Genomic DNA, 20,547 nt, shown 5'->3' on the forward strand with positions numbered 1-20,547 from the left:
TAGGCTGATAATGCATAGGTAATAAGTATGTGAATAGCTCAAAGCAGAAGAGTGAGAACTGCGGATCTCACCTGGTGTTCACTGGCAAGGACTGAATATTGGGCATGCCCTGTATGCATAACCATAGCCATAAGCACAGCCCTACTGTCTGTAGGCCATGTTTGGATGCATACATTTTTATGCAGCAGTATTCAACACGTTGCCTCGTACAGTGGTGCCCTGACCTGAGCCAGGTGCACCTTCCTGCCTTCATGGTACAAGAAGAAGGCAGATGTCATACTGAGTGACGTGGCTTAATGAGTGTGGTGGTGATGGATTGACAGTTGGACTAGACGGTCTTAGTGGTCTTTTCCAACCTTAATGATTCTGTGATACTATCAGGTCGGTGGTTGGTCTTCCAGGTCCGTAGCACTCAAAGCCACTGACTTGAAAGGAGCAAAGTGTAAGAGGAGCGAAATAATACAAGATTATCCTGATCTTCAGAGAGCCTCAAAGCGGAAAAGAAAGTTGGAAAGGAGAAGCTAGCTCTAAAAAACACCAGTAACAAAAGGCATTGCTGTAGGCTCCGTGGGGAGGTTGTTAGAGTGCAGCCAAACCTACTGTCGTTGAAGAAGTGCAGAGCCCTAAGCTAAAAGAAAGCTAAAAGGCAAAATAAATACATAATCAGAGTATTTAAGTGACATATCCTGAGTATTCATTCAAGCCAAAGGACTACACTAGATTTAGCCATGTTAGCCAAGCAATGTCAAGAGAAAAGAAGACAAGGTATCAAATGAAAACAGGCTGTGGGGGAAATTTTAATACCAGCCAAGGCCTAAAGACAACAAGAAAAATAAGTCCAAACCACAAAGAGGAAAGCCACAGACTGGGAGAGAAAAAGGAGAGGAATCTCATAAAACAAAGGTGGCAAAGGCAACGCCATGGCCCGTGGTTGAACATGGACCATATCACAAAAACCAGAGTGCAAAGACAGCTCATGCTTCCTTACAGTCAGAATATCTCCTGCCACCAGAGTAGCTCTGTGGAAATGCTCAGAGCTCGTACCATGAGTGCTCACCTCTCTCAGTCCACACCAAAATCCTCACATGGCCAAGAGCTGCCTGCAGAGCTGGGCTGGGCTAGCAGTGATCCTATAGACAACACGGTGATGGTAGCCTGAGCCCCTGTACGTGTACCATCCCACTGTCAGTTACATAAATACAAGGCATCCGACTTAAGACCATCAGTTAAACACCTCCTCTTTGCCACACTTATGCCTACACTGATGAAATACAAGAAAAATAGCCCAAAAGCTGAACCAGAATCAGGAAAAGCATTTGAAGTTTATGAGAGTCCTTGTCATCCTGAACGTATACAAGAAGCAGAGACCATCTTATTTTTATTCCTCTGACAGCAAGTAATTTTTTCCAAGCGGATGACTTTTAAGGAGCTGTCACAATCCCAGATTTACTCAGAGTGTATGATCTATAAAACTGAGCAAACAAATCATTCATGAACGTCAGCCTTGGTCTCAATGGAAAGAGAGGCGAATCCGCAATATTTTTTCACCGATGTGTTTTGAGATCCGGTGAGATCAGGAGTAGTCAAAAAAACCACTGTCCTGACAGCTTAGTAAATATATTCTTCCATTTCCAGCTACGTTCAGGAGGGGTTCTGTTTTCCTTTGTGACTTTGTTAATTTAGCATTAAAATCCACTGCCAATCTTGGAAACGCCGAGCAAAGCTTGCGTATGGGCTGGGTTTGAAAGGATCACAAGACTGGAGGCATGTACAATGTGTTGGAATGAAACCCGCATCACAAAATGAAAGAATCAACCACCAAGGAGATTTCAGTGCTTTTAATGAGCGAGTGGTTGATGGGAGGTGGATCATCACCCACTCCTCAGCCCCTCCGTACTGAAGATAAGGGCAGTGTGGTGTTTAGTTGCTAAGAGGTTTCACTGCACGCTATCTCAGCACAGACCCTGAAGGAAGAAGGTGCAGAGCTGTGGTTTTTCTCTCCAAATCTTCACCCAGCTGGCAAACCATGGCAAGGAACGGTGCGTGGTACCTTCCAGACCATTATTCTACAGCCACTGAATGCTGGCTGTGGAAATCAGAATAGACAAATTCATTTCTTACTGCTTTTGTTCCTGTCTCAGCAGGAAGAGGAGCTGGAATACTGGAGTTTCCATTCCTGAATAGGTCAAAAACCTCTGCTGATACTTCTGAGCGGTTTCATTTTAAGGGGAAAACCATACTGATCTGGATCAGCCTAAACTCCTGGGTCAACAGTCAGGTCTTCTACTACATGCATCCTGCCAGGTCCCCAAAGGACCAGAGAGTTCACGTTGGCTTGGATTTCCACCATTGACATTTCAGTCATGAATTACAGCTTCTCAAACAGAGAAGCAACAGCAGTGCATCATGGATGACGTAGTCTAGTCAGGGTCCATCCAAACAAACAGGGAATGAGCTATGGAAGTGACAGCTCCAAAAAACATCAATGTAGATTGGCCCCAACTATATCACTTTTCTTCCTGGAGGGGATTTAGAAGAGGCAGAGGGATGTGGAAAAAGTAGTGTTTCATCAAGGCATGTTCAGATAGAAAACATACAGTGCTTGTGTATAATTGGCATTATCTGTTCAGGCACTTGTTCCAGCACTGAGGTTCAGAAGGACCTAACTCGGCAATACCGAGTCCTCACTGCAACTCAACTTAAACTAAGGTTGAAATTAGATCAAATTAATATCTCTTTAAAGCCACTGTTCTTCTTCACTAAACAAAATGGAGCATGAAGAAGGCAGAGGACAGTATCTTCAAGGAAACAGAAACAGACAGCCAAGCAGATACTGATAGTTAAGGGAGATTCCCAAACAACTCCTCAAATTAGAGAACTTTCCAGGACCAAACTGAGACCAATGATTGATGCAATTGTAGTTCAAGCATGGAGAGAGTCATCCCAATCTGTTGACCTGTTTAGCAGGAGCCCACTCTTTCCTCAGTATAATTGGCCTGCTGCAGCACTTCTCTTTGATCTATCTGCTGAAAACAGAAAAAAAGTAGTTCTTTTTTTTTTGTCCCTGTGCTGAAGGGTTGTCCCTGTATTTTCATGTTCCAACAGAGAAAAGAAAAATTTAGATTTTCTGGAGAAAAGGTGCTGCAAAGAAACTTCTACAATACTTCTTCCAAGACTCACATGTGGAAAATCATCATCTCCCTGGGAAAAGAGACTGTGCTCTGGTCCTTGGACAAGGGATCTTACCTGGGGAGGAGATTGGTCTGCACTGGGTTGGATTATAGGCACCCATTCCTCTCCATCTTACATTTCTCTTTGTACAAGTCTGGAGCACTGACAATTTGCATTGCACATGAGAGAGAGCCCAAGGTGCTAGCCCAGATCCCAGCTCTGCCAGAGGTTTCCTGGCTGATCTCAGGCCAAGCGTTCCATTTGTCAGTCAAAAAATTTGGCCAGGAATAGAATGGAGGCATCTGGGCATGGCTCCCCATAGGCAACATGTCTGTCAGCAATGACAGCTGGCACTACAGGCCAGGAAACCTATTTCTGTCATTTCTTGGAGTATAACATGAAAATCACAGCCTTTACTTTCCCATAGGATGAGGACATAATGAGGTGGCCAACGAAGGTAAGACCAGGAATGTCCTTTTTGATGGAGTCTTCTGGGTAAAGATTCTCACCGTAGAGCCATCTCCTGCACCCATAGCTTTTGGCCATAATTTCTTGTCAGGCTGCCATTAGAACAACAGCCTGAGGAAATCAGATGACTTAATGGTGTCATTGGGTAACTGTTTTTTTGTTTGTTTGTTTGTTTGTTTGTTTGTTTTTACTGTTGATCTAAAAGTGCTTTTGATAACCTTTAGATCCATCCACAAACTCTTCTGAGGATTGAGGACTCTGAGCAGTTCTACCGCATAATGCCAGAAGTCTGTTGAGCTGAGTCGTTACCAAGGGCAGACAGAGGTCACATTTAAATTGGACCTAATTAGGCACAGCCTCATGCATGGATCCTAATGCATAAAGTGGGGCAAACCTGGGGATCCTCCAAAAGGGAGAGGTCACAGCACTGTGACTTAAACATATGTGATCCAAGCACAAGTGCTGGGATGCTGCAGGTGGTCCCTCCAGCCATGAGACTCAGGGGATGGTCAGGTGGGGTGAGGGAAGGGCTCTGCCCCAGAGGGCAGTGGGCATGGAATGGGCTGCTCAGGGCAGCAGGCACAGCCCCAAGCTGACAGAGCTCAGGGAGTGGTGGTACCCTGCTTAGATATGGGGTTTGGGTTTGGGTTGGACTCAATGGTCTTTGTGGGTCACTTCGAACTCAGGATATTCTATGTTTTTATGATTCTATTATGAAAAATGCTCTAGACATTGATAAAAGCAAGAGCTTTGCTCATCTTCTATCTACACAGAGCAAGAAGAGAGGTATCATATGCACCTTCTCTCACCTGTCCCTTCTACTGTGAATACAGAGGGAATCACTCCTTCAAGGAGATGTCTATCAAAGGGAGCAGCCCATCAGGGTAAATGGACATGGGGACAAGTGTCAGACATCACAGTCCAGGAATTGGTGTCCTGCTCTGCTGCCTCAAGCCCAGCAAGGAGGCAGGTAGCAAGGCAGCTGGAACCCTAAAGGCTGGCAAGCAGAGTTTCTCAATCCTGACCCAGAATGAAGGAGAGGAGGGAAGCCGAATGAAAATAAATAATTTCTGGCTCCTCTGAATCAAAGCCTGTTACAATCAAAACAGCCCTCCGTCTGCAGCCAATGCCCCGGGGCCTCGTTTGTCAAAAATTGTATGCATTCTTGAAGCCACAGGGCAAGTCTCTTTGACAGAGAAGACCCTCCTCGTGTCAAGCAGAGCTGGGGAATGCGTTTATGCCTCTATCTCTGTCCCAAGCTCTCCTGGAGCGTGTGTGGACTCTTTGTCCACTGTCCAACTTGGAGTGCGTTAATCCTCCTGCTCTTGCTGCAGAGCTCGTGGCAGCCTCTGCCCATGGGAACGAAGGGAAAGGAGCAGAAGGAAATGAGGATTTGGGGGATAAATTGAAACGGGAAGTGGACAAGAGAGCATTGAAGGATGCTGGCTGGAGAAACCCTCTGCACAAACGCAGGCAATCAGCCTGATTTTGTTTTTTTCTTAGAGTGGCCCAGCACTACCAACTTCAGGGGAAATACTCCTGATTTACAGCAATGTAAATGAGATCTGAACGAGTCCACTTAACGTCATCCATCAGCCTGGACGTGTGTGTGTGTGCAGTGACGTAGTGGATGAAATGGGAGATCAGAAGTTCTAATATGACAGCATAAAGATCACAGAATCAATCATTAAGGTCAAAAAAGACCTCTGAGATCACCAAGCCCAACACCATGCCCACTGACCACGTCCCTCAGTGCCACATCTCCACCTTCCTTGAGCACCTCCAGGGATGGTGACCTCACCACCTCCCTGGGCATCCTGTGCCAACGCATCACCACTTTTTTGGAGAAGTTTTTCCTAATATCCAACCAGATCCTCCACTCACACAACTTGAGGCCATTCTCTCTCGTCCTATCGATGTCCCAGCTTACACACCCCCAAAAGGCACTGATTTGTGCTGAATGTTTGGACTAGATATTTCCTCTCTTCACGACACAGGCTTGCAAGCTGCTTTTCATTGAAGTCATCCATCTGCTGCCTCTTGCAGCAGGGCATTGCTTATTGTTGGAGCCAGAGCCCTTCACCCCTTGTGCCAAGCTGTGTGACCAAGAGCAGTGGGGAATGTGCATGGAAAGTCAAGTCATCAGGAGGATGGGGCAGCAATGTGGCTGATGCCAGAAATCACCTTGGATAATCAGGGCATTGGTTTGGAGAAGTTGGGGAAGAGAATAAATATATTAAAATTGGCTGCTGGGTATTTCAGTTTCCTTTTTCCTTCAAGCCTCACGTTGCTAATATACTATTTCTTCTAGCCTGTACATAACCAACATAATACCCTTTTCTGTGTATACAGTCCATTTTGCTTCAATGGTCAGGTCACATTCTACATTTTCTCCCTCTTTCTTAGCCCTCACATAACCCTATAAAGAAATATATTTGTGGTCAGACCCCTAATAACTGCAGTCCCCTCCAACCTTAACAGATTGTGATTTTGTTATGCCACGGTGCCCAGGATACAGGCACTGCATATACAGAATCTGTTGGGAAAATGAACAAAAACCTTTTTCTTGGATTCTCTGGGACATTTAAATAGAGTCAACTGGATGTTAATACTGTGATCTGGAAGCAAAAATGCAATAAAAAGGGAAGCTGAGAACAAGTAAGGTGGGAGCTGGGACTGAATAACCTTTAAGGCAATTACAATAGTCCCCCTTGTCTTGCAGCTGGAGTCTGGCCAGTGAAGTCATGAACAAGAAACTGCTCATTCCCCGGGTAAGGTATATTATTTCTTCACTTGGTTTTATTTAACGTGGCAATAAATTCACATATCCTACATGACTGGAATGGTCTGGGGTCTTGCTTATTATAACAGCCTCACCACCTAAAGCTGCCGGTGTAAAAATGAGGGCCCAGCCATAGGCAGATGTTTCACCACCACGGCAATTGAGATAGACACATTCAAAGGGTGATCCAAGGTACAAAATTCTTACCGTATGAACCTCTCCATGGGTTACAGAGAGAATCTCGACACCATTTTGAGGCTAGAGTTGTCGGTGATGATGCTGGTCCTAAAAACTATTAATCATCAGATCAAGTCTCTTTGGAGGACAAGGATGGAAAATTGACTTTGCAGCTGGTAAAACTCAAAACATTTTAAGTCACGTTACTGGGATTTGGGGTATGTGTTCAGGAGGATTCATTTTGATGGCTACAACTGTTTGACACTTTCCTATTTTTCTTCAGCATCCCAATAGGCACAGGACCCTCAAAGTTCAGCATAAGTCACACTAGTGGAGAAGTGTGAAGTATACACTCTTAAAAGCTCCCAAATATTTAGCCTGTCTGTATTCAGCTATCTTTTTTTTTTTTTTTTTTTGGAGGATGTATTTTGATCTTTGCAATGTCTGCAGTGATGTTCTCAGTAAGAGTGGCAATGCAGTGGCACAGCTGCCCACGGAGGTGGTGGGGTCACCACCCTGGAGGTGTTCCGTAACCGTGGAGATGTGGCACTGAGGGACGTGGGCAGTGGGCATGGTGGGGTGGGTTGGGGTTGGACTTTGTGATCTTAAAGGTCTTTTCCAACCTTAAAGTCTCTATGATTCTATGATCCAACCAAGCATCAAAACGGAGTGATCAAACAAAATTTCATAAGAACCGAGAAATAAGAGACATTAACACGTCAGTAACTCGATGGATCAACTACAGCAACTGAAACCATCCTGGTAATTTGTACCTGTGGTCCAGTGTGTTACTGACAACAACAAATGTCACATAACTGGGGGAAAAAAAACAGACAGCTTATATCCTATTTGTGCTTGAAAAGGTGATGACCTGTGAAAGTTGACTGATAATGATAATGATGACGATGATCAAGGCAGGATCCTTGATGAGACACATGCGATTGCCCATAGGAAGCCAAAGAAGTGACATTCCAAGTTAATCAGCTCTCTGGGAATTACCACATGCCCCACAAATTTTGACCCACCATCCCTCATCTGCCAGACCAAGCAAGAGATGAAGACATCACACAAGAAGACTGCCCTTCCTTACGTGTCCAGGTGCAGAAGCACGTTTCAGATCTCCCAACCTTCCAAGGCTTCCTATCCATCAGTGCTGGTGAGCCAACTCTTCTCTGAAGCACATGGATTTGGAGTGAGCTGCTGCTGGAAAGATGGAGCAGTTACTGCTTGAGGTGGTTGAGTTCAACTGATGTTCAATGTCCATAACGTGGGCACTGTTGGGGCAGCAGATAGGGAGGGCTGAGAGGACCCTCATTTGATGTGGTGAACACCTCTGCAACCAGCATGTCCTGCAGAACTCTTTTTTGGGGGTTTAAGAAGGACATGTGGAAACAATTACCCCCAGAGCATAGATAACGTGGCCACTTGTGAGATTAAGGCTTATAACATAACCCAGGCAAGAAATCTGGTCCAGAAATCAAAGCAATGCTCTGAGAAACCTAAGTCTTCTAACTCTCATCTGTTGTATCCCCACAGTGACGGCCTGACAAATGGAACAGATGATCTTAGCAGTCTATTTCCAACCAGGATGGTTCTATGGTTCTATGAAAATTCTCAGGTCACTTCTCTTGTGCCTCAGTTTCTTCCCCTTTTTCTCTGTTCAGACTTCACATCAGTTTAGGCCGTGTGTTGCAGCAACAACAGGCCCTGCTCTTGTTTGTAGGCCTCTCCTACCAGCTGTAACTCCAATGAGGTATATATACCTTTATAATCATTTAACATAATGTAAGACACCTTTATATACTAAACCACTACTCTAAAAATGATAATACGATAGTACGAAGCATGCAGTTGCATGCCAAAATGCTGGGTTTTGGGTTTCCCAGAGTATTTTAATGACACACTGAGTCACGGTGGCATTCCAGCTCCAGACAGCGGGCTTGTTTTACCACTGTGCTATTTGTGAGCAGTGTCTCCTTCTCTTTGCTCAGTAGAGCTGCCACAGCTCTCCGAGCTCAGCATCCTTTTGTTCTGAAGCACAGCTGAGCTGTAGCACAGAAAGCTGTTCCTGGCAAAGGTTTGTGCTGAAGCTTTGCTTTGTCTATTCGGCTTTTCCAAGTGAAACCTAATCTGTAATCTTCTCTGCTACTTGAAGGATATTACTTGGTGGATGTGGTTTCCAACTCGCTCGGTGATTTAGGACCTCATCCAAAAAAGCAGTAAAATCCACAGGAAAGCTCCCATGAACAATCTCAGCAAGGCTGAAAAGGAAAATCTCTCTGGGTGTTGCCATAACCTCCCATCCACCAAGAGCAGCTATGATTCTACAACTCAAAGGAGCTATTTAAAATCTCCCTGTGACAGGAGAGGATATCTTCTTGCATTTTCCAGCTCCAAACTTGTCTGTCACAAAGAGACACCCCAAACAGAAAGAGAAGCCGTCAGCTCTATCTCGGAGATCCATTGGGAAGGAAAGGTCAGATTATTTTGGTCCTGTCCCTGTCTGTGTAGTCTCATACCAGCACGTGCATGCTTCGATTTGCAGATATCTAAGCTATGTGTGCAGAGACACACTGGCAGTAGAGATGTCTGGAAAGCATTTCTGGGGGCCCTGGAGCAATGCATACTCTTCCAAGCTGTCAGCTTCAGTATGGATGGAAGCAAAGTTCTGACTCTGGAAATCAGTGCTTAACCACGTGTATTTTGCCCTTGTTTATCCCAGCATAAAATGAAGAGTAATTCTACCTGGAACCATGCTGTCAGGACACAAATGGGTTCCAGTCACTAAAATATCCATCACGGTGCCTTGTCAATGACAAATGGGTGGAAAGGAAAAAGTAAATTAAGCCTCATGTCCTTTGCAAAAGGGTCATCACGTTCCTAGCAAAAGGGTCATCAAAATGAAGTTGGGAGTTAAACTGTTTCCACTGCACTTTCGGGGTCCAGCTGCCTCTCCTTACACACTGCTTGGTGCTCAAAAAGCCAGCAAGGATTTCAACAAATACAGGTTGAATATGATGAGTGAAAAGACGGATGAACTCAGTGTTTTTCCCACTCTCTGGCTAAAATGTGTAAAAAAAAATACTTGGGAGCTGCAAGATTGCAGTGAGAAGGCTCCTAAAGGTTACAGCACTAGAAAAGCTGAAGCTCTCCCTTTGAAGTATAGGATCATAGAAGAATCACAGAACCAGGTGATTCAGGTGACGGATGGATCCATGGCTGCTGAACACAGTGGTGTGATGCAGCTCACAGCCACTTACTGTTGGTGGGTTGGTGGGTTGGGACAACGCTGGCTGGACCAGGATGTTCAATCCAACTTCTGGGAGAGATACCCTCACACATCTCAAGCGTCATGATGAGGAAACTGAACTCTGCTTCTGAAGCCTGGTTTAATTGCCTTACCGCAGTTTAATCTGTGATTTCTTGTCTAGTTTCCCATATTCCCACACCAAACAGTCCTGATACAGCACTGCTGAAGTTCATAGAATCATAGAATCCTTGGGTTGGAAAGGACCTCAAAGTTCATCTAGTTTGGGACCCACTGAGGGGCTTTCTCATAAAAAGAAAAGTTAAATTTGGAACTCCATTGTTGTTGCTCCAGCAACACCAGGATTGGAAACGTGCATGTCCAGACAAACTAAATTCAGTGCAGCATCAGTTTTAACCCTCAGAAATGAACCCTGATGGTTTCACATCAACATTCTCATTTACAGTATTCTGCTACTGAAAGATGGGGAGATTCTCTATAGGAGAGTTTTTTTTCCTCCTGCTAGCTTCTGTTCTGGCCCAGTCTAGGCTCTTCCTCATGCATAGAATGTAAAACTCTGTATTGGTAGATGTCTCGAGCAATTGCCAATACCCTTGGCCTTCTCTACAGTCAACAGAGATGCAACCAGTAGAGTCAGCAGGATTTCTGAAATCTCTCCCTTTAAGTTGATATTTAAAATAGGTCAGACGAATCACGCCTCAAAATTGCTTATTTTTCTTTGAGGGACATAAACAGAGCTCAGGATGACCTGCTCAGCTGGACACATCTGCCCATCATTCCCTTCAGAGAAACCGTATTTTTCCCTCCTAAACCTATTAATGGTGAGCATGCTGGAAGAGATACAGTACTTCAGTCAGTCTTTGAATTTTGGAAGCAGGCAGGCCCTGATTGATTAGTCTCATGGGACTGGATGACTCCATAAGATTCAATGGCCCAAAGTCAACCATGGGCGATGGCTTAAACGAACCACCCAAGGAGTATTCAGCCACTCAGAGCCTCCCACAACACCTCTCAGCATCCAAAGGAAGGGCTGACCCCATATCCACCCAACCAGATTCCTTCTCCCCCTCTTGTCAGTCCATCCCCAGCACACATCCAGACCACATCTGTCCTCCCCATCCCTCCTGCTCAGATTCCATTCCATTCCATTGCACTGTGGTAGGTAAGGAGCTTGCAGAAGTTTGCACAGTGGGATGTGGCTGAGGGGCTTTGAGAAAATCCTGCTTATGGTACGAGGTGTGAGCCAGCAACATCTCCTCCTTACTGCCCAGGCACCAGCAGCCTCCAAGCAGTAGCATTTGTACAGAAGAAGACAACATGGGATCCTTCAGAAACCCTCCTCCAAGAGAAGATACCCAACAGCAAGGAGCACAGGGGCTGCGAAACGAGTACCAGGAGGGCTCTCTCCCCTGCTGCATGGGTTTGGGCAGAGAGAGGTTGCTTGCTGCCCTCTCTTGGTTTCAGGTGGCTTTCACCTATCCCAGGGAAAATCTCTGCCCCCAGTTTGTGCAACGCCTTGCAGAAGAGATTCAACAGGAAAATGGGACCTCAGGAACTCAGGAAAGCAGCTGTTGCTCTCCCACACTTTCTGAAGACCTCAGAGCCAATCTCGATGCAGTACATAGGTAGAGAAGATCTGGGGAGTAACCAGCCAGACTTAGAGTCATAGAATCATTAAGGCAGGAAAAGACCTCTAAAACCACCACATCCAACCCCAACCCACCCCCACCATGCCCACTGACCACTGTCACTCAGTGCCACATTTCTGGTTCTTGATCCCCTCCGGAGATGGTGACTCCACCACTTCCCTGGCATGGATATGGGATTTTCTTCTTCTAAACCAGACCTGAAGAACTGATGTTCAAGCTGTGGTTTCTGCATGGGGTCACCTGGTTTCTTTCACTGGGCTACAATGCAAAGCATGGTTGGAAAATTCTCTTGGCGTGGCTGTAGGAGCAGTGAGCAGCGAGACCAGCCTGTGCTGCAGTAACTTCTGCACCCCTCCCAGGCCCCTTTCAAAGAGGCTTGGGGGGTATTTTCCAGAGAGTCCCAAATTTGTCCAAAATGGGAAAACTCTGACGGACTGGCTTTAATTTGTTCATTAAAAGCAGTGTGGGAAACTATGAAAATGTCAGAATATCTCATTTCTAAATGATGAAGCTGAGGATGGAATATTTGCTTACAAAATTTTTAAAACCAGGTTTTCTGCTTTCAGCTTTTGAAGTAGTACTGATATTCTTTGAATTGCGTTATATATTATGAAGAGTTAACTAATAATACGACAGAACAAACGTGTTGTTCGTTGTTTTGTGCATTTTTTTGTTTGTTTTAATTTCAGGCTAAGTGAAAAGTTTCAAGGTGATCTGAAACGTTTTGATTTGCCTTATTTGTCTTGGGGAAAAAAAGGCAGCAACATGCAATACCAAGAGCTCTCCATCTCTCTGTCATATTCACCCCTTGTGTTTTATGCTCCTATGACAAGACGAGCCAAACCCCCACTTGTGACACCACTGACTATAAAGGAGAAGGGTTGGCTCACCATGACATACTCAACTGCATGCACTTCTCTCGAGCTTCCAAAGGAAACCAAAGGCACAGATGAGTCTTCTGGTTTTATGCTTGGCCCGCTCGTGTTGTGCAAGTTTATCCACGTGGAAAGCAGCTAGAGGAATGGACCATGGTTTTTATAGCATCTCCCAGTCAATGGGTATAAATAATGCAGCGCAGGCAGAGCTTAAGCGTTATCATCTGGGCTGAGTGTTGTTATCTTTGCTGAAAGCTTTAACCTTGCCAACTTTGGGTAAAAATAATATATATATATATATATATAATATTTAAATAGATGACTATTCTCATAAATGTGTCTGGTTACAATGAGCTCCAGGTTAAATTCCAACCCTGATGATCTCGCCACAGTCCCGGATCTCCCAGTGGTGTGATGGTGCCAAAAATACACCTGCAAAGTACCCAAACATCACCAAGATGAGGAATTCTGAATTGACCAGAGTTCATTTGGGGGCTCTTCCCCTTCTGTTTTATGGATGTCATGTGTCATTTTCTGGCTTCAGAAATCTGTACCAGCAAAAATCTGAGATACTCACAGACTTTTAATACCCCTGGGATAATGTCAAGTTGTATCTTCAGTGTTCATTGATCCTCCATTACTCCCAGCACAGAGAAAGCACCATGGGATTGTGTCCATCTAAAAGTCCTCTATGAGCTTCCCTCTCATAAAGACTGGCAATCAAAAGTCCTGTTCAGAGTTTGTTCTATGTGAGTGAATGGGGAGCAGAAATCAGCTCCACGTCTCCACGTACGTCAGTAGCTCCATCTCAGGGGATGGTGTCAGTCATCCTCAGGAAATTTGGGGTGGTTTGGAAAGCCTCCGAAGTCAAACCCAGCCACTGATAGTCGTATTGATTTGGAAAACCTGGGAAAGAAGTGCCTAGGACAGAGCACCTAGACTTTACTCTTGGATCTTCTGAACCAGTGCAACAGCCCCTAAGACACATGGTAGGAGTAACTGTGCAGTTTGGTAGGGAAGAGGTTGGACATGGGGTTCATTACCCAGAGGCACCCAAGGAATTGAGTTCCTAAAGGAACTGGCTGTGGGACATGCAGTCTTTGAAATGACATTTGCTGAGTATCAGGAACGACTTCAATCGAATTAACTTCTAATGTGAAATTGGGCTAATCCAAATGAATGGGAGTTTGACTGTAAAAGAGACTGTCTGGGCTGTGATTTGATGTGGTTCAAATCATTCACCACTTTACATACATGCCTACCATGAACTTGCACCAGTTTTCCTGAGTACCCCCGTAGTGATGGGCTCCACGTCACAGACCATACCCAGGATGTGGCAGGTCTGAGCTGTCCTGGTAGAGGGCAGTCATAGAGCTGAGAGGGGGAACTGAGGAGTTCTTCAACAGCTACAGATGTGGAGGAGGCTGCCCAGGGAAGTGGTGCAGTCACTGTTCCTGGAGGTGTTCAAGAACTGTGAAGCTGTGGCACTTGGGGACACAGTGAGTGGGCATGGTGGGGATGGCTTGGGGTTGGTGAACTCAGAGGTCTTTTCCAACCTTTGTGATTCTAAGTGGAGATCACAGGATCATAGAAATATCTAGTTTGGAAAAGACCTTCAAGATCATCAAGTCCAACCATCAGTGTAGCCTGCTGAGTCCCATTACCACAACATGCCCCTCAGTGTTGTGCCCACATATCCTGTAAAAAACTTCATGATGGGGACTCCACCATCGCTTCCCTGGGCAGCCCGTTTCAATACCTGACTGCCTTCTGCATGAAGAAGTTCTTCCTAACATTCCATCTAGATCTTTCCCAGTGCATTTTGAGATGTACAGACCCTCGGGGTTGGAGGAAGGGGGAAAAAACAGCAAAGCCCATCAGCAGGGAAATGGGTCAATAGCTTTACAAACAGAAGTACGAGCCGAGCCAGGTGTAGGTGGTGGAAACATTTTTGGTGTCTATATCAGGGCCATCCGGTTGCAATGAACCTGCAAGCTCCTCCACACAGCACAGCACAGCCCAGCGCCCCCCAAGGCTTCCCAGTAGCAGGGATTCGTATTTCAGCATTTTGTTCAGCCCTCCATCACACTGAAACGTGCAGCGTTTATTATTCTCTGATGCAAATTCTATGGTGAAGATGGAAAACTCAGTAACTCCTGCATGCTATAAATTCAGCTGATCGTACGCCGCGTTCCAGGCACAGGGAGGGGAGCTCCTGCTGCCTTCCTCCCACTCCCATTCCCTCTTTCCCTTCCTCTAGCTTTGTTCTGATCCATCTCATTCCCCCCTGCAGCTGCAACCACTCCCAACTCAAATGATTCTATGATCAGAGAGCCAGAACTGTCTTAAAAGATCGTTTTAACAAGGTTTATGCATATTTATTTTAAAAAAATAATAATGAGGTGAGATGATGAAGGAATCACTCTATCCCAAGGAATCCATCCCCACAGTGACTGTAAGTGCAGACTGATCCCAAAAATCCCCCCACAGCATGCAGTGCACCCAACATCCCACGTCGAGCGGTTTGGAGAAGGGAAGCTCTTGGTGTGGGAACCATCCCCTCCTTAATGTGCATGAGAAACCCGATTAAGCGTGCAAGCTTCATGGCAGTGGCTATACTTCATAGTATGGCTGCAGCAGAAAGAGCTTTTTCGTGGCTGAGTTCGGTTCGGATTACAGATGACCGGGATAAAGTTGTGAGATGCTTCTCACCATTTCAGACCCTTTTTATAGCTCTGATAGATGTTGGGAAATCTAAGGGTTGGTTTGATTTTAGGAAGTGTTTCTCAGCCTGTTTTTGTAAGTTGAACTTTCTGGGGTCTTTATGTATTTCCACTTTATGCTTCTATTTCTATTTGACTCCGGTCACTGCACGAGATCCCCTCGATGGAGGAGGTGGAATCAGAGGAAAACTGAGCTCTTTGGTGGGGCAGTGTGAGAAGCTTCCAGTACAGGATTTTACTCCCTGCAGGTACTCAAACAGTACCCAAACCCAACTGTCTCCAGGGGGGCTTCCCAAGGACCCAGCTTGGTTTCCTCTCCAGCCGAGCCCAGTGTGCTCATCCTCCTTCCCCACTTGTGTGAGCCTGGGAATGGCCTCAGAAAGGCCTGGCAGTTGTGGCCGTGCAGTCTCAAAAGCCATTTTTCCCAACTTATTCACACCTTGATCATTCGTGTGATGAAATCTACAAACCCGCAGTTCCCTGAAGGACAGATCCCTTCCCAGGCCAGAAAACAGCTACCCCACAAAAGGAGTCATAGAATCATTAAGGTTGGAAAAGACTTCTATGATCCCCAACCCCAACCATGCCCACTGACCACGTCCCTCAGTGCCACATCTCCATGGTTCTGAGCACCTCCAGGGATGGTGACCCCACCACCTCCCAGGGCAGCTGTGCCACTGCATCACCACTCCTTTGGAGAAGAAATTGTACCTAATATCCAACCTGAACCTCCCCTGGCGCAACTTAAGGCCGTCACCTCTCCTCCTAACTCCCCTTTATCTTCTTGTTTTTCCCTGATGCTAAAATGCAAAGAAACAGATACCTAACAGCAGCGATTTATGAAATATGTTAATATTTCTAGTTCTAATAATTATGTTAATATTTATAGACTCAAAATTTTGGTGAGATATACGTATATAAGTACAATCTGCTTTTCTTCTGCCATTCATTTCCTCTTCACACTTTGCATGGGCACAAGCCAACAACAGGTGCCTTGCACTGGGATTTGCCATTCCAAGAGGAGAAGAGTTCCTTCAACAGTGAGGAGAAAGCTATTTCTCTTCATCTCAGCTCATCCCATTTACACATGGAGCGATGGTTGATGTCTCATTTCATGTGTGGAAGCAATGAAGACGCAGTCACTTAACAGCAGCACATGGGCTTGCATCAAGTGGTCTTCCTCACTCTTTTCCTCCTCGATAAAATGACTCTCCTGATAAAATTCACTTTCCTATAGTTGTAGATTTTCCTTCCCAAAGACAACCCAAAACACCTCAATCACCTCTTCCCATTCCATCCCTGGACCAGTATGAGCCACAGGAACGGATGCTGCCTTCTCCCAGGCAGCTCACCATAACGTCTGAGCCTCCACACGTCTCCAACATTTAGCACTAATGTTTCACTTGCATATTAATGCCTCAAATTTTATTACCCTGCGATCATAAAACCCCAGCTGCTGATCGCAGCCCCAGCCTTCTTTATTTTACCCTGCTGAATTCCTGGGACCAAGTCCAGGGTTGCTCAGTATAGCCAGGCGCTCGGTTGGTGTGTGGAGACAGCCCTCTACAGATTGTTGGCTACACTCATTCACTCACACAAAATATTCAGCTCGGCTGCCAGGGAGCTGCTTTCCTCCTGCATCCGAAATCCCCAGGGCAGCTGGGATTGGAATATGGATGGAGGAAAGGACGCAATGATCAGAGCGCCCCGTGCTGGACCAGCACCTAATTTTGGCCCAGGATGCACAGGTATTTGGTAGTTTCCCTTAAATCCTGCTGTTCTGATGCCTTCCAGATGGCCAGGGGCAGCCCAGCCCCATGCTGTGCTGTAAAGAACCCTGCAGCATCCCACGGCCAGAGTTCAGGCTGCAGGAGAGGTACCCACTGCATCTATTGGGTTGATCCCCAGCAGCAATCAACTAGTGTAAAAGAAATGTAATTTGATGGCAACTACAAGGAAGGAAAAGAGAACTGCAGCCCCTCATGGAAGCACTGATTCTTAATAAATCTTCTATCTGAATCTGTGTAAACTACTACACCTGCTGATCAGGTGCACAATTCAGCTGACTGTAAACTGAGCTGATAAGCTGATATCTCCCACAGATAAGGAGAAATGGCAAACGTGTTGACTGTTGAGTTGGGGGTAGATCAGCTCACATGGGGCAGCATGGGCTCATAGCTGGGCAGGGTTATGATAAGGACCATTGCAGGACAGCAGTGCAGATGTGGTAGAGAACACGGGGAACCCATTTCAGGTCTGTGTTGTTTCCTTGCCAGCATCTGGGCAGCTGAGATGGAAAAAATTACCCAGAAATGGAACATCTTTGCAGACAGAAATGCTGGATTCTGTAACAATTGCCAGTGTAAGCGAGCACTGATTTTCAGAAGTCTCTGGGAAAGTCATAGAAATCCCCCAGAGTCATGTTCTAGATTTCCCAAGTGGTCTGGGGAAGGCCATGTGAATCCAGCTTAAAAGGACAGAACTTCGGAGCCTGAAGGGAGACGTGATGTGAGCATGGCACGTCCCCTCTGTACTGGCATGCTGAATAATCTCACACAGTCTGCCCTGTCTCCCCGAGCTTACAAAGCTGTGAACCAAAGGGATGTGCCTCCTTGGCATTTCATTCCTCCCAGGGACACCAGCTGGTTAAGATGGACTGTGACAGATAAAAGCGTGGGCTTGTCCCTCTCCTTGCTTGCTTGTTGGGTCACATCCCCCCTTCCCCTCCTTTCCAACTCAGCCAGCTGAGATCTCCTCCTGCCCCCACTCTCAGTCCTTTCCCTGAGGTTTAGGCAGCCCCATGCAAACCATAATTCAGTCTCCTGGCCTTTTGATGGAGAGCACGGAGGAGAGGATCTGTACAGATGGGAATTATCTGCTGTACCACAGAATAGAGTATTGGCCACGGGGTGGTGGCACAAATCCATCTTCAGCCCATGTCTCTGGTGTCCTTCATCTTATCACTCTTTGCTCGTAGAGTGCCCAACCCAAAGAGCAGCCTGGTGCTGGGGATCCAGGGGGACCCAAGATGCAGAACCTCTCCACTGCATGTGGCTGGCCCAGCTGTCCATCACAGCAGCCATGTGGTCCTTCGGCCAGCTCCTGAGTGATGTGACCTCCAGATCAATGGAGAGCGGCTGAGCCACATTGCAGTGACTCTACAAAAGGTCCTGGTGTGGAAGTGGGTGCTTGTGTAGTTGACTGAGGTCCAGCAGTGTGGCTGGAGTCAAACTACTGACTTCACAGAACCCACAGGAAGCAGTGAAGGGCAATGCAGCTGCTGCCAACCCAGACCATGGCAGGAGGGAAGACCTGGAGGCCACCATTGGACTCATTGCTGTTCCATTAACCCTCTCATGTGACAAAAGATCTTTAGAGATAAGGAAGTGCCGACCTCTGTCAGCTCATCCTCTCCAAAAGGAGATTGGACAACACCTTGACTTGGAAGAGACACCTGGATGTCAAAGCATCAGGCCTTGGGAGGCAATGTGGGACACAAACTGGTGGAGAAACAGTCAGTGAGGTCAGCAAGCTACCTGAAAAGCAGTGTTTCTGCAGCAGCGGATACTAATGAGGCAGTTCGTGGCTCCCTCCTCTTGGGTATGGATAAATGCTGGCTGTGATTGCTAGAGCTGCTGTTTCTGATCCATTTCTCTGATAGCTTGGCAGCAATCTAATTAAAACATAGGGCTGATAGACAGCTTTTTTGCGCTGCCAGTTTTAGTGAAGAAGGGTGATTCAGATGTGCTGAAGCATGAGCCAGCCAGGAAATACAAGCTGCATCCTGGAGAAAAAGTGGCCAGGGAACTGAAGGAGGTGTTGTTGCCTGCAAATTGGACCTAAGGGGGACGAACTGAGTTTTGTGAGAGTGCAGTATGGGTTGGAGCATTCCAGTCGGTGTATCCTGCTGCTGGAGACCCAGCTGAGAGAGGGTGCAACCCTGGAGCTAAATGAGTCGTACCTGCTTTTTACACTGTGGATTTTTGACAACAAGGTGCTTTCACGGTGCTTGCTTTATGCAGTAATCTGAGCTTCAAAGAGAGCCTCCGAGCTCCTCCTGTGGGTCAGTAGCACAGCAGGTCCCTTCAGGGAACAAGAAAATGCATGAAAAAGGAGAGGAGAGGAGAGGAGAGGAGAGGAGAGGAGAGGAGAGGAGAGGAGAGGAGAGGAGAGGAGAGGAGAGGAGAGGAGAGGAGAGGAGAGGAGAGGAGAGGAGAGGAGAGGAGAGGAGAGGAGAGGAGAGGAGAGGAGAGGAGAGGAGAGGAGAGGAGAGGAGAGGAGAGGAGAGTGGATGTGCTTCTTGGTACCACAGTGTTCAGTAACTGGTAGACTGCTGTTCATTGCTCAAATGAAGTATGATGGAGTGGGTCTAATTTCAGTTTAGGAGCAGATCAGTAGGTGAACTCTTGCCGTTTTCTAGCTATTGCATAATCACAAATGACTGAGCACAGAAGCTCCAGAGGAAGAACAACGTACTAAAGGCAGAAAGTTCTTCAACATCTCATCCCCTCCTTGTACCAGCATCATTTCTGACATACCAAAGTCTGTGAGTCTCATCAGTGCCACTGAGCATAGGGAAGCCAAAGGAGTGTGTTATTTATATCAGGCTCTTTTAAAAGGTTGCTTCAGTTCCCCCACTGTCTCCTCAGCCATCTCTGCAGCTCCGGGCAGATGCTTGAGAATAAGATGGGAGGCTTTGAGTCTGGAGGATTCACTGGTCAGGAAGTCTGGCTGAGCCTTTTGTCCACATGAAATAGTGAAGGGAAAAGATGAAGTAGTTTAGTTTTCACTGGATTTCTCGCTTCTACATTTTATCATAGAAATTGATCGTAAAACCATGTGTAGGTTGATGTGTCAGTGGGGATTGGCCAGATAGGGGTGGGAAGATAACGGGCTCGTAGATAGGAATGGGTCTGTTTGCCCAAGGGCTTGCAGGACTTGACCTCTATTCCTATGGAGAAGGAGAGAAGTCATCTCCGTCTGATGCACCAGGAATGGTAACTAACTATGAATATGGAGCTGATTAATAGCAAGGAGTCTGGGGCCAGCTAGGAAAGATTAATAGTTGAGTTCATTAAGATTATTTCTGCTAATGTTAATTGAAATGACAGGAGTGGAAGGAGAACTTCAGCTGCTTCGTTAGGGCAGGCTGTCTCTGACAGATCTTCAGTAATGTACAGGGCTCATAATGGTGCATTGTGTCTATGAGTGCCTGATAGGCTCAGTGAGGATTTACAAAGAATTAATGTTAAGAAGAGGACCCTGTGGTTTGACCCTTGTTGACTGAATTCTGCCATTACGCTGCATTATTAACAGAGATCAAAGCCACCTCCTCCTGCCAGGGCATTCAGCAGCATGAAGAACAGCTGAAACTTCTGAGTCCAGATAAAACCCAGAATAAAGAAGGGGTACAACATCCACCCTAAAACACTAC

The sequence above is a fragment of the Gallus gallus genome, chromosome 2, assembly GCF_016699485.2.
Source record: "Gallus gallus isolate bGalGal1 chromosome 2, bGalGal1.mat.broiler.GRCg7b, whole genome shotgun sequence".
In the NCBI taxonomy this organism is placed as follows: domain Eukaryota; kingdom Metazoa; phylum Chordata; class Aves; order Galliformes; family Phasianidae; genus Gallus; species Gallus gallus.